Source organism: Lagenorhynchus albirostris, chromosome 3 (genome assembly GCF_949774975.1).
Source record: "Lagenorhynchus albirostris chromosome 3, mLagAlb1.1, whole genome shotgun sequence".
Classification (NCBI taxonomy): domain Eukaryota; kingdom Metazoa; phylum Chordata; class Mammalia; order Artiodactyla; family Delphinidae; genus Lagenorhynchus; species Lagenorhynchus albirostris.
This window is the reverse complement of record NC_083097.1, coordinates 90,227,240-90,242,542: the sequence shown is the minus strand read 5'-3', so window position 1 is coordinate 90,242,542 and position 15,303 is coordinate 90,227,240. Positions and strand designations below refer to the sequence as shown.

General features: G+C 35.0%; 1 protein-coding gene across 1 annotated transcript in view; it reads left to right on the top strand.

Moving 5' to 3' along the window:
• The window catches only part of TMEM232 (transmembrane protein 232), a 230,971-nt gene that overhangs the window by 35,935 nt on the left and 179,733 nt on the right, over positions 1-15,303 (top strand).

Sequence of the window (15,303 nt, the reverse complement as noted above, 5' to 3'; positions counted from 1 at the left end):
AAATTTGCTTGACCTTTGCCCACTTTTCAAGAAGATTATGTTTATTTTTTATTAGTGCCAATTTTAAACAGATTTTTAGTCATTAGCAGATAAATTGTATTTCTCCCATGTTTATAGTATTGATAAAGTGAAGAAGTATTTGCTTCTCTTTTCACACTTTTTAAAGTATTCAGAATGGTCAGAAGTCTTCCTGTATAGCAGCTCAACATATGATTTTTAACCTGCCACTAAACAGATTCATGTAAAAATTAGGGGCCTTCAGTTTTTTGGCCTAGCTATGTAGAATTAGTTCTTTCTGAAAGAAGACAGAAAGAAGACTGCTTTCTTCAGTGATGGGTCCAGAAGATTATCCTCCATGTGGAGGATCTTTCCTCCTAGAAGCCTCTTGGCCTCCCTCTGGCCATGACCCCTGAGCTCCGGTAAAACCTCACAATGATAGGGTTTCGTGTTTCTGTGGACACTCGAATATTTATTCCTTCTCAACAGTCTGATTTTTTTTTCCAGCCAGTTGATTTCAGTGCATTTATTTGCTCACTGTTGATCTTTCTTTGAAGTTTCTTATCTTCTCCTGAAGACTTTATTTATTTTTTAATATCTTTACTGGAGTATAATTGCTTTACACTGTTGTGTTAGTTTCTGCTGTATAACAAAGTGAATCAGCTATATGTATACATATATCCCCATATCCCCTCCCTCTTGCGTCTCCCTCCCACCCTACCTATCCCATGGATGCTTTCCCTGATGTTTTTCTTATGCTTGTACTTGAACTTAGCAATGAAATAGTTAAACAGTATTTTATCAATGTTTTCTCAACCCAAGTGGGAAAATTGATGTTTCTAGCTGTGGAATACCTTTAAAGATTTGATCTGCAGTAAAGAGGAGAGACGTATCAAAGTTGTTTCCTCTACAGTCAAAAGTCAATACATTTTCTTTGACATTAGCTTCTTGTACAAGCCATAAATAATGCTGGTGGCATTTGCCTCATTAATAATTCTGAGTATTTTGAAACTCTCAATACGTAAAGCATCATCGTGATTTCTTATGGGGAATGTTTAAAGTAAGTTGATTATCCGATGATTGTTTTGCTAAAGATGTCTCAAGAGTGTGAGAAAATTCTGCAATTTTCTTCATCTCTGTCAGAATCAGAGAAGGTACCTCTACTGGACATAAGCTTTTGGTCTCTTCTTCACATTCATACAGGATTTTTGGCCTTCCTGTATCAGTCACTACCATGAAAAGCCATTACTTTACATGACTATACACATGTATAGTCAAATATTTCACCAATTTTTACAATTTTTGTTGATGTGATTCATTATAACTTGATTCTTTTTTTGCGATACGCAGGCCTCTCACTGTTGTGGCCTCTCCCATTGTGGAGCACAGGCTCCAGATGCGCAGGCTCAGTGGCCGTGGATCACGGGCCCAGCCGCTCCGCGGCATGTGGGATCTTCCCAGACCGGGGCACGAACCCGTGTCCCCTGCATTGGCAGGCGGACTCTCAACCGCTGCGCCACCAGGGAAGCCCTAACTTGATTCTTTGTAGCATCACTGGTTGATTTTCCCACACACAGAAAATGACTTTGTCTGGGTTGTCCTGTATGCCTGCTCATTGATAATGATCACCACTTCTATCAGACCACTGAAAATAGATGGCTTCAAAAGTGGTGTCATCTGTGCAGGCCTTGTCAACGTGATTCCTGGAGAGGATAGGTCCATCTTTTTGGGAAGTGACACAAAGAAACTGGAGTGCGTCTTTATTTAATTGAAAATAATTTTTTTTCCTCATAATTTTACCCTTCAAGTAAGTAAATTTTTCGTTTAGACTGAAAGAACCAGTTCTGGAGTCACACAGATTTGTATTTTGTATCTCAAAATCCTAGGTCAGATTATTTAACCTTGCTGACTTGATTTCTTTACCTGATAATTAAGATAAAAATACTATTCATATCATGGGACTTTTTGTGAGAAAAAACTATGGAAACATACACACTTGACATAGTGCCTCATGAATAGTAAAGGTCCAATAAATATTAGTAGATGTTATGGTTGCTAATGTAATTAATATTGTTATAATGAGAGAGACCTCAGTGAGGAAGGGTTTTTTTCTAACACTTAGACCTATGTACACTTTGTATCCTGGGGAATCCTATTTTATTTACGTATAAAGATATAAATGAAAAACTGAAAAACACTTAAGAATGGTAACAATAGCCTTTACATGAATGAATCAAGCAGTGTTCTTATAGACCATTTTTATATAAAGCCCTTAATATAAAGAAACTCTTAAATCATAGTTTTGTGAAGGCAATGTTATAGGAAACTGAAGTAATAACTTCCATGAAGATAATTTCCTGGCGATCTTATTTGATGTAGGAGCAGAACCTGAAGCATTTAAATGAATAGATGGCTACTTAGCATGTACCTTTTTCATTTTAAGGTTTTTTGTCAGACACACTTTTCGTAGAGTCAGATGTCTGTTAATTCTAGAGTGAGGGCTCTGGCCACTGATGGAAGTGTTGAGTTTTGGTGTTTTGGGTTGAATAGGAATTTCTGTATATGCTTATAAATACCAACTATGCATTTAAGATCTGGTTGAAACTCAAAGTGTCTGACCTGTAGCATTGCCTTCGTGGAGGACCATCCTATGCACCTTACTGCTATGGACTGAACTCTACCCCTCAAGCCTCAAAATTCATATGTTTAGGGCTTCCCTGGTGGCGCAGTGGTTGATAGTCTGCCTGCCGTTGCAGGCGACACGGGTTCGTGCCCTGGCCCGGGAGGATCCCACATGCCGCGGAGCGGCTGGGCTCATGAGCCATGGCCACTGAGCCTGCGCGTCCGGAGGCTGTGCTCCGCAGCGGGAGAGGCCACAACAGTGAGAGGCCCGCGTACCGCAAAAAAAAAAAAAAAAAAATTCATATGTTTGAAACCATAACCCCCAAATGTAACTGTATTTGGAGGCAGAGCCTACAAGGAGGTAATTAAATGAGGTCATGACGGTGGGGCCCTGATATGATGGAATTAGTGTCCTTGTAAGAAAGACATCAGAGAGCTCACTCTCCACTGTGTAGGGCACAGTGAGAAGCAGCCATCCCAAAGCCAGGAAGAGAGCCCTCACCATATACACAATCAGACGGCACCTTAATCTTAGACATCCCAGCCTCCAAAACAGTGAGAAAATAAATTTCTGTTGTTTAAGACCTCCAGTCTATGGTACTTTGTTATGGCAGCCCGAGCTGACTAATACACCTCTCAGTGGTGCTGAGCTGTAGGCAGGTTTGAATGTACTCAGGTGCCTAAGTAAATTGTTATCGGAAAAAAGGCTTTGCAGCATATACCTAGAAAAGACAATTTTGAACTGGAAAACTATGAGGGAAGGTGATAAAAATGAATTAAACACACAGAATTTTTGCCTGATCCCTGTTGAGATTATGATTTTGAGACACATTTTATCCTGATGGGTAACAGGATAATAATAATTAATATTAACACTTACTATGTGTCAGGCGCTATTCTAGGCATGTAACATGCATCACCTAACTTATTAATCGTTACAACAAGACTACATTGTAGATGTTCGTATTATCCCCATTTGACAGGTGAGAAAACTGAGGAACTAAGCATTTATTTGTCCAAGGAAATTGAGTTAGTAAATGGTACGTCAGACTTAACATAGGCAGTTTGGCTTCAGAGTCTGCACTAATAACTACCTCATTGTGCTAACTAGGTTATTTGACCTTTTGAGTGAAATTTTAAAAATGCTGTCCATTTGCATGTTGAAGAATATGAAAAAAGATGACTGAGAAATTCTCTCCTACAGTCTGTCCTACAGCGATTCTTATAAAAGCATTTTAGACTTTGTATTACGTGGGTCTTTATTTCCAACATAAATTCCTGGGACTTGTTCTAGAACTTTGGATCGAAAATCCTAAAAGTGGAGTCCAGGAATCTGTATTATTAAACCACTTCTGACACTATGTTTTGAGAAAACATAGCCTATAAATTTCGCTGTAAACAAGGTGGTAAAATGTTGTCCTCATCAGAGGAAAAGGCTTTTCCTACTTGTTACAGACCTTTATGCATCCAGCCAGTTAGTCCTTACAGCAGATGAGATATATATATATATATATATATCATTACAAAGAGGGAAACCCAGCTTTGTGTTGTACACTATATTTGAAGTGCTATCTTCTGTGTTCCTACTTTGGTTTTCATAGTGATAAAACAATAGTTTTTAACAAGACTTAACTATCTGAAATCTGTGCTGTGAAAATAAAACTTGAAAATGGTCTATTTGGTGAGAAACCAGCAGACACTGATTTAGTGTGTCTTGTATAAGAAATAGACAATGAATGGCAGAACCAAAAATATCACAGAATAGTAAAAATCTTGTCAGTCACGTAGTTCTCATCCAGTGCACAAATCTCTTCTAGACCATTTGCAAATAGCGCACAGCCTGCAGAGATATGGAACTCCCTATTTCCCAAAGCAGGTCGTTCCACTTTTGAACACTGTGAAAGATTCTTCCTTATATTATAATGAAATCTGTCTTCCACATTTTCCAAACTTTTGCTTGAATTTTGCCTCCCAGAAGCAATCACAAAAAGTCTATTCCATTTCCCACATGCAAGCCCTTCAGATATTTGAAGATAATTGCTTTGGTTCTTTTTCTTCACCTCTTCACTCTACCATCATTGCCCATCTCTTTGCTTACTGCCAAGTTCCTATGGTAACTTTTTGTGATGAATGAAATACATATTTTCAATATGGTTTATACTTAAGTTTGCTAGAAGGTTGTAGTGTTGTTAAATTTGTCTGAATTTGTAGTAATTTATCCCAGTGTTAACAGTATGATGTGAAGACAGGTGGGAGCCAAGTATTTTTTCATTCACTGTTGTCTATGAATGGAAAAAGTAAATATGACATTTTTCCTATCATTTTGTTGAGAATTATTTTCTTAAGCTGGTTCTACAATGACGGTAGTGAATGAAATACGTGTCATGGTTGTAAAATAACCTTGTATGTTTCATTTTGATTCATTTTAACTTAGGGAAAAACATTAGCACAGAGTAATATTTCCTTTTTAAAAAGTAAATGAAAGTTAATTGGAATCTTAGAACCAATTGAAACTTTTAATGATACTCTATTAAATCTTCAGTATATCTCTTACCTTGGTGAAGGTTATTCATAAAAATAATCAGTAATAAGGTTTTATTTTTATACATGGGAAGTATTTAACTCCTTTAATAATCCATGTACACGTTATCTGTAGAATTCAGGAAATCCTTATGATTCACAATTCTGTGTGCTGATAAATCTAAAAGTATAGTACTAATTATATTATATATATGTAAGGCCGTTAAACAAATGTATCTTATCTATTTGTCTTTTTCTTCTTTTTAAATTTATTTTATTTTATTGTGGGGAAAGCACTTAACATGAGACCTATCTTCTTAAAATTTTATGTGTACAATGTGTTATTGTTGACTATAGGTACAGTGCTGTACACCAGATCTCTGGAGCTTATTCACGTTGCTTGACTGAAACTTTATGCCTGTTGATTGGTAACTCCCCATTTCTGCTTTCCCTTGCCTCCTGGAAACCACAATTTCACTCTTTGATTTTATGAATATGACTGTTTTAGGTACCTCATGTAAATGAAATCATGCAGTATTTGTCTTTCTGTGACTGACCTACTTTGCTTCGCATAATGTCCCCAAGCTTCATATGCATTGTTACATATGGCAAAACTTCCATCACTTTTAAGGCTGAATAGTATTCCATTGCAGGAATATACCACATTTTCTTTGTTCACTCACCTCTTGATGGACATTTAGGGTGTTTCTATCTCTTGGTTATTGTGAGCAGTGCTGCACTGAACATAAGAGCTAATATTGCTTTGAAATCCGTCCCTTTGGATATATAGTCACAAGTGGGATTGCTGGATCACATGGTACTTCTATCTTTATCTTTTTGAGGAACTTTCAAACTGTTTTACGTAGTACCTGCACCATGTTGCATTTCCACCAGCAATGTGCAAGGGTTCCAGTTTCTCACCATCTTAGTGAATACTTGCTGTATTTATTTTTTTGGATAATGGCCATCCTGACAGGTGTGAGGTAATATCTCATTGTGGTTTTGATTTGCATTTCCTTGATGATTCCTGACATTGAACATTTTTTTTCGTTTACCCGTTAACCGTTTGTACATCTATTCAAGTCCTTCGTTCATGCATTGTTTTCCTGACCTTGGTGAGCATCTTTATGAAAGTTATTCTCAGTTCTCTGTCAGGTAAATCATATAGTGCTGTCTCATTAGTGTTTGTTTCTGGAGATTTTACGTGATCTTTTGTTTGGAACATCTTTGCCTGATTGTTCAGTGAAGAGATATATTACCAAGAATTCCTGTTTTCCTTTGACTCTTAATGCAGTTTTGACTGTATGTGATCAACATAGTTATTAATTTCATTATCATGTAAAAATTATCAGAAATTCTGCAAGTCTTTCAAATGAAGTTATATTTTCCTAAAATGTAATGGTGTTCAGGCACTTAAGAAAGGTTGTTATGCAACTTAATGAGACTATCCAATAAATGTAGCTTTTGATATCAATTCATTTGGTAAAGATTTGTATTTTTAGGAAGGTTTAGGCTGCAAGTCACAGAAGACCCAAATCAAGATGGCTTTTAAATATCTTTGTTTTATTCTTCTGGAGAGTTGGTAAATGTTACATAACTTCCTCCAGGGTGCCATGCCTCATCAATCTATAGATTTCAGGTTTATTTATTTATTTATTATTATTTGTTTTTGCGGTACATGGGCCTCTCACTGTTGTGGCCTCTTCCGTTGCGGAGCACAGGCTCCGGACGTGCAGGCTCAGCGGCCATGGCTCACAGGCCCAGCCGCTCCGCGGCATGTGGGGTCTTCCGGGACTGGGGCACGAACCCGTGTCCCCTGCATCGGCAGGTGGACTCTCAACCACTGCGCCACCAGGGAAGCCCTCAGGTTTTTTTATAGTAATCCTTTAGCCAGGGCTGTCCTAAGAGCACTCTAGATAAAGTCTCTTCCTCCTAGTAAATGTAACTAGTCTATTTATCTGAAGATCCCATTGACAAAGAGATTAACCTGGGTCACATGCCTTATTTTTTCTCCCAAAGATGCCTTCCAGTAAAGGGGGTGAGTGGATCATAAGCCACCTGTTCAACTCATACTTCCTTACAAGGGATACAGGATTTAGGGTTGGTTAATTTAGTGGCTCAAAAACAATGCTGAAGGCCCAGGTTCTTTCCAACTTTCTTTTTTACCTCTCATTTACCAAATTGTAGCTTGTACTTTTAATAATAGTGATATAGTTTTTTGTTAGGAGTAGATTTGGCTACATGTAATAAGAAATACATTAGATAAAACAAAATAAAATTTTACTTCTCTCCTACATAAAATAAATCCAGAAATAGGCAGTCTAAGGATGATTTGAGGGTTTAAGAAGTTCTCAGGCAGGCTCACTTTTTTCTGCTGAGTGTGTAGAAGGGAAGAATAATAATATCCATTTTCTACTAAGTCTTCTTAATACAAGATATCATGTAGCTTTCCTGCTGTAAACTTATTGGCTATAATCAAATGGCCACACAAGGGGGAGTTTTTGTTTGTTTTTAGCTAAGTGTCAGTGAGCCAAGCTCAAAATAGTGATTCATATTACTAAGGAAGAAGGAGAGAGTGGATAGTGTGAAGAAACTTGCAATCTGAGCAAAGCTTATTTTACCAAATTTTATTCTCTTTAGGTCAGGGAATATACGTATTTTAGTCCTTAGTGCGTCATTCCATTACCTAAGACATTGCCCTGCTCAGAGTAAGCACTCAGTAAGCAAGTGCTGAATACATGAATGGATGAAGGAAAGGAAATGGACACTCTAATAAGATTTTATTCAGAGATGACATTTTCAATTCAAAATTGTTATTAAATACCATCGTTATACATTGCATATGTAAGTGCTTCATTTATTCTCATTATTTAAAAAGACGTATTTAACACCAGTTCTTTTCACTCCAGATGAGAGATGTTGTCCATTTGTTTACTCATTATAATGGGAGTATGAACATTCTTTATGTGCATCATTCTATATTAATGACTCATGGAACACCACAGACATTTAAAAACAACTTTGGATAAACATGGGTACGATTTGGTTAGGGAAAGTAGGACTCAATCTATACTTTGAAGTATCTATTTTGCTTAAGTCAGAATTTGGAGAAAGGAAGAAGATAGAGGTGGGAAGTAAGGATGGTGGTGCTAAATAAACATCACAAGTTAATAGGCGATTATGGAACCCAGCCTATCTGATGGATTTTTGGTTCTGAAATCTAAAGTTTGATATATACAATACGAAATACCTTGGATTTCAAGATGAATCTGTATTTCTTTTTAAACGTTGGAAGCTTTAATAACACTTCACAAAACTTTCATATGGGGAAAATTCACTTGGACATCAGACTAGCCTAGCTAAGTACACATATTCTACTCTTATTTTGGACTTTTGGCATTCTCTTAGTTAACTGGAGGCAGGGCTTGTGATGATTATAGATTCCTACCTCAAAAATGTCTTCTACATCTGTGACTCTATTTCTGTTTTGTAAATAAGTTCATTGGCACCATTTTTTAAGATTCCACGTATAAGCAATATCATAGGATATTTGTCTTTCTCTGTCTGACTTGCTTCACTCAGTATGACAATCTCTAGGTCCTTCCATGTTGCTGCAAATGACATTATTTCATTCTTTTTTATGGCTGAGTAATAATCCATCATATATATGTACCACATCTTCTTTATTCATTCCTCTGTCGATGGACATTTAAGTTACTTCCATGTCCTGGCTATTGTAAATAGTGCTGCAGTGAACATTGGGGTACATGTATCTTTTTGAATTATGGTTTTCTCCAAATATATGCCCAGGAATGGGATTGCAGGATATATGGTAGCTCTATTTTTAGTTTTTTAGGGAACCTCCATACTGTTCTCCGTAATGGTTGTACCAATTTACATTTCCACCAACAGTGTAGGAGGGTTTATTTTTCTCCACACCCTCTCCAGCATTTATTTTTAGTAGATTTTTTTTGATGATGGCCATTCTGACTGGTGTGAGGTGATATTTCATTGTAGTTTTATTCGCATTTCTCCAACAATTAGTGACAGTGAGCATCTTTTCATGGGCCTCTTGGCCATCTGTCTGTCTTCTTTGGAGAACTGTCTGTTTAGATCTTCTGCCCATTTTTTGATTGGGTTGTTTGTTTTTTTGATAATGAGCTGCATGTGCTGTTTGTATATCTTGGAGATTAATCCCTTGTCAGTCACTTCATTTGCAAATATTTTCTCATATTCTGTAGGTTGTCTTTTCATTTTCTTTATGGTTTCCTTTGCTGTGCAAAAGCTTTCACATTCAATTAGGTCCAATTTGTTTATTTTTGCTTTTATTTTCATTACTCAACATTTTAAATCAACTTTACTCCAATAAAAATTTTTAAAAAGAAAGAGATTTTTCAGGAGTTTGGCAGGTATGTTACTAATTAAAGGGATGAAATATGTATTTTTAAAGCATTGTTGGTTGTGGAAAAACAATATATACTCATTGTAAGAAAATTTTTAAACAAAGAAATGTATCCCCCCCAAAAAGCTATAAAATAAAATTATGCAACAAAGAGCTAAAAAAAAAAGTCATCAACTTATCTGTAGAAAAATATTCTTTAATTTCCCTATAAGCAGAGGTTTATTTAGAGAGAAACCAATGACATTTAATTTGCAGGGCCTTTCACCACATAAGACCCTTCTAAAATCTTAAGAAGGGCAGTAGAAATATCTTCTCATGGAAAAAATGTCTTTTTAACCTGAGAAAATAAGACTTTTTAATAGTTTTTGTAAAAGAAGGCTTCATAATTATATAAGCTTTAGCTCTTATAAAATCTAATTCTGCCCCACCCACAGGTTGAACTACCTTAGAAACTAGCAACTTATAACCCCGTACATATTGACATTGTTCTTTATATCCAGTAAGCATTCTAAGAAGTTTATGTTATCGAATTAAATTAAATATCTGACAGCCTTTCAGCTAACTGAGAAAAAACTTTCAATGTGCTGAGGATAATTATAGTTAGCCAGAACAGTTGTAACTAGAGTTGAGGAGTAATTTAATAAAGTTATTATTGAAATTATTTCTGAATCATAATGAATATATGTTTCCCTAGGAGGGTATTAATGTGGTTGCTGAACCCAAACCTTGTCAACCTAAAAATGATTGATTCTGGATACCCTCACAAGAGCTTTCAGGGGAAAGTAATAAAATATTAATGCAAAATATTAATATTAATTAAAATACTAATACAAGGAATATTTACTTTTTATACAACTTTTACTTACAGTGATAAATATGAAAGGACTCTTGTCCTGTTGCCACAGTTCAGTGTTCTCTTTACCTACCTGAATGCACATACACACTCAAATCATATCTAGCATTAGGTATATGATTAGAGTGTGCTGGACAAATTAAACTCACAATACTATATTTAGGAAAATTTGGGGGAGTAGTTTCTATAATTCAAAATGTATTTACTCCCAATTCCCAGACTGGGTGATGAGAGTATTAAAAATAGGCCACTCTATCTTATGAATGAAGGTACATGTATGAATCCTAAATAAAATAGTAATAGATCAAATTCAGGAGTGTGTTAAAAGAATAATATACCATATTAGTAGTGTTTATTCTAGGAATCCAAGGAGAGTACAATATTAGGAAATCTAAATCTCTCATAATTGACTAAGGAAAAAGGAGTTATTCTGAACAGATACCAAAATGGAACTGATTAAACTAAAAACTCATGCCTGATTTTTTAAAAAATGATAAAGCAAAACAGAACTATAAGGGCACTTTCTTAAATTGGTAGGTATTTATTAAACCAAAATCATCCCTTTAGGTTTTCATTCTTAAGAAACTAAAGGTGATCCTATTTTAAGGTAAGTAAAAGGCCACAATTTCTACATTATTTGCTGATAGTTTACCACATTCTGGATGTCCTATCCAATATGAAAAGACAAGAAAAAGGAAAAAAAAAACCAGGTATAACATTGGAATAGCATTTGTGGGTGACCTGAATGTCTATTTTGAATATCCAAGAGTATGAAAATCGTATTAGCACTAATTAAAGTGGTTAGTTACAAGAAACATATTACTGTCAATAACTTTCCTACATAACAGCAGTAACTAAATAGAATAAATAATGCACAAAGAACAACTCACTGGCAACAGCATTAAAACAGCAAAATTCCAAGGAATGTGTGCTATATAAAGAACAAAACTCATAAAACTTTATAAAGACATGCTCATAAAACTTTCAGGTCTTCAAAGAGGACTTGAAATAAGTGAGTATGAACCTTGGTATTGTAAAGATGTAGATTCTCCCTAAATTAATCTATAAATTAAATGTAATTCCAATAAAATTTCAAAAGAATAGAAGTGGCCAGTTAATTCTATAGACAATCTGCAAGAAAATAGTCAAGAAAACAGAAAAAATAATGGACAGTTTCTTAACCATAAAATAACAATTCTATCTGTATTATACTAATAAAATAATCTATTAGCCTATCAGGAGTAATAGGTTTTCATAACAGAGTATAAAATATCTATATATCTGTATTTGCATCTATGAATATGGTGATCACATTTTGCCATATTTTTTGATGTATAAAATGCAGTAGTATACAAGATGTCTTAATTTTATGACTTTTTGAAAATATTAAGTAGTTTTGTCATAGAAGCATATACTAAAAATGATTTTAAAGTGTCCCTTTATAATTAAACCTATTATTTTATATATTTAATTAGATTGTATTATATGCTGGAATCAATAGGAAATCAAAAACTGGAGATGTAGTCATATTCTGCTGGAAATTATGACGTACATTAAAAACAAATAATGGTTCTGCAATTTAGTGAACACTGAAAACTAACAAGCAAACCAAAAAATTCTTAAAAAGATGAATAAATTCTTGAATAACAAACCACAGTACAAAGTATACAGCCAAATGGTCCTTTCAAATGAATTTCAATATCATTTTTATTCCTTGGGAAAAGTATCGTGTTGAATGTTAGTACACAGCCAAATTCAGGGGTAAAAGAGATTCTATTAGGAAGTTGCATTTCAAAAACTTCATATTGACAAAATGGTTTGCAGCCTATGGTACTTATAATGATTTTAGTTTTTATCCTCAAATCCCAGAGGATCATTATTTTCAGAGTTAGATAAATCATAATTCCAAAATTGGAAAACCCTTCATCCCTGCAACAATTCCAATTGTCATTGCTGACATTCACTGTTTCAGGACCTGGATCACCATAGTCACCACATTGTGCTGGTATTATTAAGGACATCTCTAATTCCATTTTAAAAATGATTCTATAACTCTTTTTTGTTTTACTCAACTCTGACATTTAACACACTCCAACTTTAGTAGTATTTTAGGTCTCATCCTTTATAACTCTCACTTTAAAATATGGAGGTAGAATTTATTTTTCTCACTCATCCTCCTTCAAATGCGTTATTGATTGACATATCTAAGGGTAGAAGTTTGCTCGTGAGTTTGGTGGGTAGTAATTCTCTTCTTAACAATTTCTATCATATGATGCCAGGTTTCTTTAATAGCCGGATGCTTGGACAACACTTGTGTCATCATAATTTCATTCCTTCCTCATTCATCCAATGTTTGCATTAGACTTGGGTAAACAGATATCACTTATCAGAATGTAAACTATTTATGGTTTTATCATCTTGCTTAATGAGGAGCAGAGAGATTTTTATTGCTCAAAGATGTCATCAAGATCCTGTCTCTTTGCATCTTTATATTCTGACAGCTCAGGATGTTGGATTTTCATTCCTGTGCTTGTTGCCTCATTATTAAAAGATGACTTTTGGGCTCCAGACATCACAGACCCATATAGAATTGCAAAGCAAGAAGAAAGAGAAGGGGTGATACTGACTCTCTTCTAGAGCCTATCTGCCTTATTATAAACAATTTCCCAGAAGGACTTCAGAAGACTAGCCCGTGTGTGAAATTGTCAGGACTGGATACACTGGTCACCACTAGCTACAAGGAAGGCTGGAGAAGTAAATGTCTGGTGGAGAGGGAGGCATTTATGAGAGCCCATGAGAATTCATTCCTAGGATCTATGTACAAAATAGGATTGTATTTTCAAGGAAGGGGCAGGGTATGGCAGGTAGGTAGGCAACTATCTAATGTCTTTCTTTTAGGAAATAGAAAAGATGGAGAGTTTGTGCCATTAGCACGGCATACTAACACAACTTAGTAATGCATTTTATCATCTGTAAGTTTTAATAGTCACAGTGTTAGCAATTCGAATAGTCATGGTATCTACTCACTTTAAGTTTACCATCTTGTTTGATAACATATCCAATGTCAGAAGGGCTTTGTATTTGCTTGATATGTATGAAAGTTGAAGATTAGTTTGTTTCACATCATTGGTCAAAAACATGTAAAATATATTATTTTCATATTCACCTGGTATCTTTCATGCTAGTTTTGTTTTGACCTAAATATGTAGTACATATATTCTTAATAAATATGAAACCCCTTTCTTTATGTTGATTCTCTAAAATGACTGATAACTTCTGTCCTTGTTATCATTTAAGACTGGTGAGTTGTCTCTTTTTTTGGGGGGCGGTACTGCATTACTTTAGTTACATGTCTCTAATACCATATTTTCAATTTCTCTTTTTATAATAACTTGACAATTTTACCATTGAGATTGTTTTGCTTTTTCATTTGCTCCAAATTCTCATTTTCTTGGCTGATTTTTGGAAAAAATGTCACTCAGAAGCTCAATAACTGCATCCTTTGGGAGAATGTTATAACATTAGACTTGATCCTAATGCTTCTGAGCCTTGGACAATAGTAGTGATAAATCTAAATCTAAAAACTTATGAGGAGTAAATAAATTCTACTTCTACCTATGTGGCTTATGACATTATTTTTGCTAACCAGGTCTACCAATAAGGTGTGAAAGTCTTTCCTTGTTGGACAGTTTTGTGTTGCTGTGCTCTATCTTTAATGGAATCATTGCTAAGCATCTCTGGCTTTTGGCTATCTGTGTCTGATTCATATCAAGAATGTTTTGGATGTAAAAAAATCTTGGTATACATTTGGGTAAGTGTGTGTGTGTGTGTGTGTGTGTGTAAATATGATGTCTATGCTGACATTTTTTTACCATTTTCAATGCCATATTTTATTTTATTTTGTTTTAATTTTTTTAAAAAAATGTTATTTTATATTGAAGGATAGTTGGTTAACAATGTTGTGATAGTTTCAGGTGTATAGCAAAGTGATTCAGTTATACAAAACTTTTTAATGGCTGAGTAATATTCCATTGTATACATGTACCACATCTTTATCCATTCACCTGTTGATGGACATTTAGGTTGCTTCCATATCTTGGCTATTATAAACAAAGCTGCAGTGAATATTGGGGTGCATGTATCCTTTTGAACCATGTTTTTCCTCTGGATATATGCCCAGGAGTGGGATTGCTGGATCATAAGATAGCTCTATTTTTAGTTTCTTAAGGAACCTCCATACTGTTCTCCATAGTGGCTGTACCATGCTGACATTTGCTGAGGTGGGAAAAAATGGATTATCAACAAATTATGTTTTGATAAATAATTTACAGTTGGTTTCTTAAAAGTTAGTTAAGTACGACACACCATAACAACACATAAGTTCAAAAAATAATTTTCACATGAATTAAAACCTTTAAAATAACTAGAAGAAAATATAGCATAGTCCTTTTATAACTGTAAAGCAGGAAAATGTTACATAAACAGAAAAATCATAAAAGTCATGATTGGAAGATAACTACATAAAAATGTACAACATATGTGCAGAAAAATGTGAAAAAGTTAAAAATCCAAGTAAAAGTTTGGAAACATATATATACGTATATGAATTAGAGATAATAAAAAGAAATATCACTTGTTATTATTGTTGCCATCCTCGGTTTTCAGTGGTTTCAGAACTTGTTAGATGGCCGCATTTGGACCAACACTAAATCTGAACTTGACTGTATTTCTTTCTCTTCACTGACCACCTTCCCTTGTGATTAGCCTGTAAATCCATAGTGAGTAGGGTTTAGAACTGGACATGCTGCCAGGAAATTGGCCCTGAGCCTGGGACCTCAGAGACTGAACAGAATGGGGTGAGGAACTGCTGTGGGCACTCTTTCCTCCTCTCCATTTACTACAGCCATTG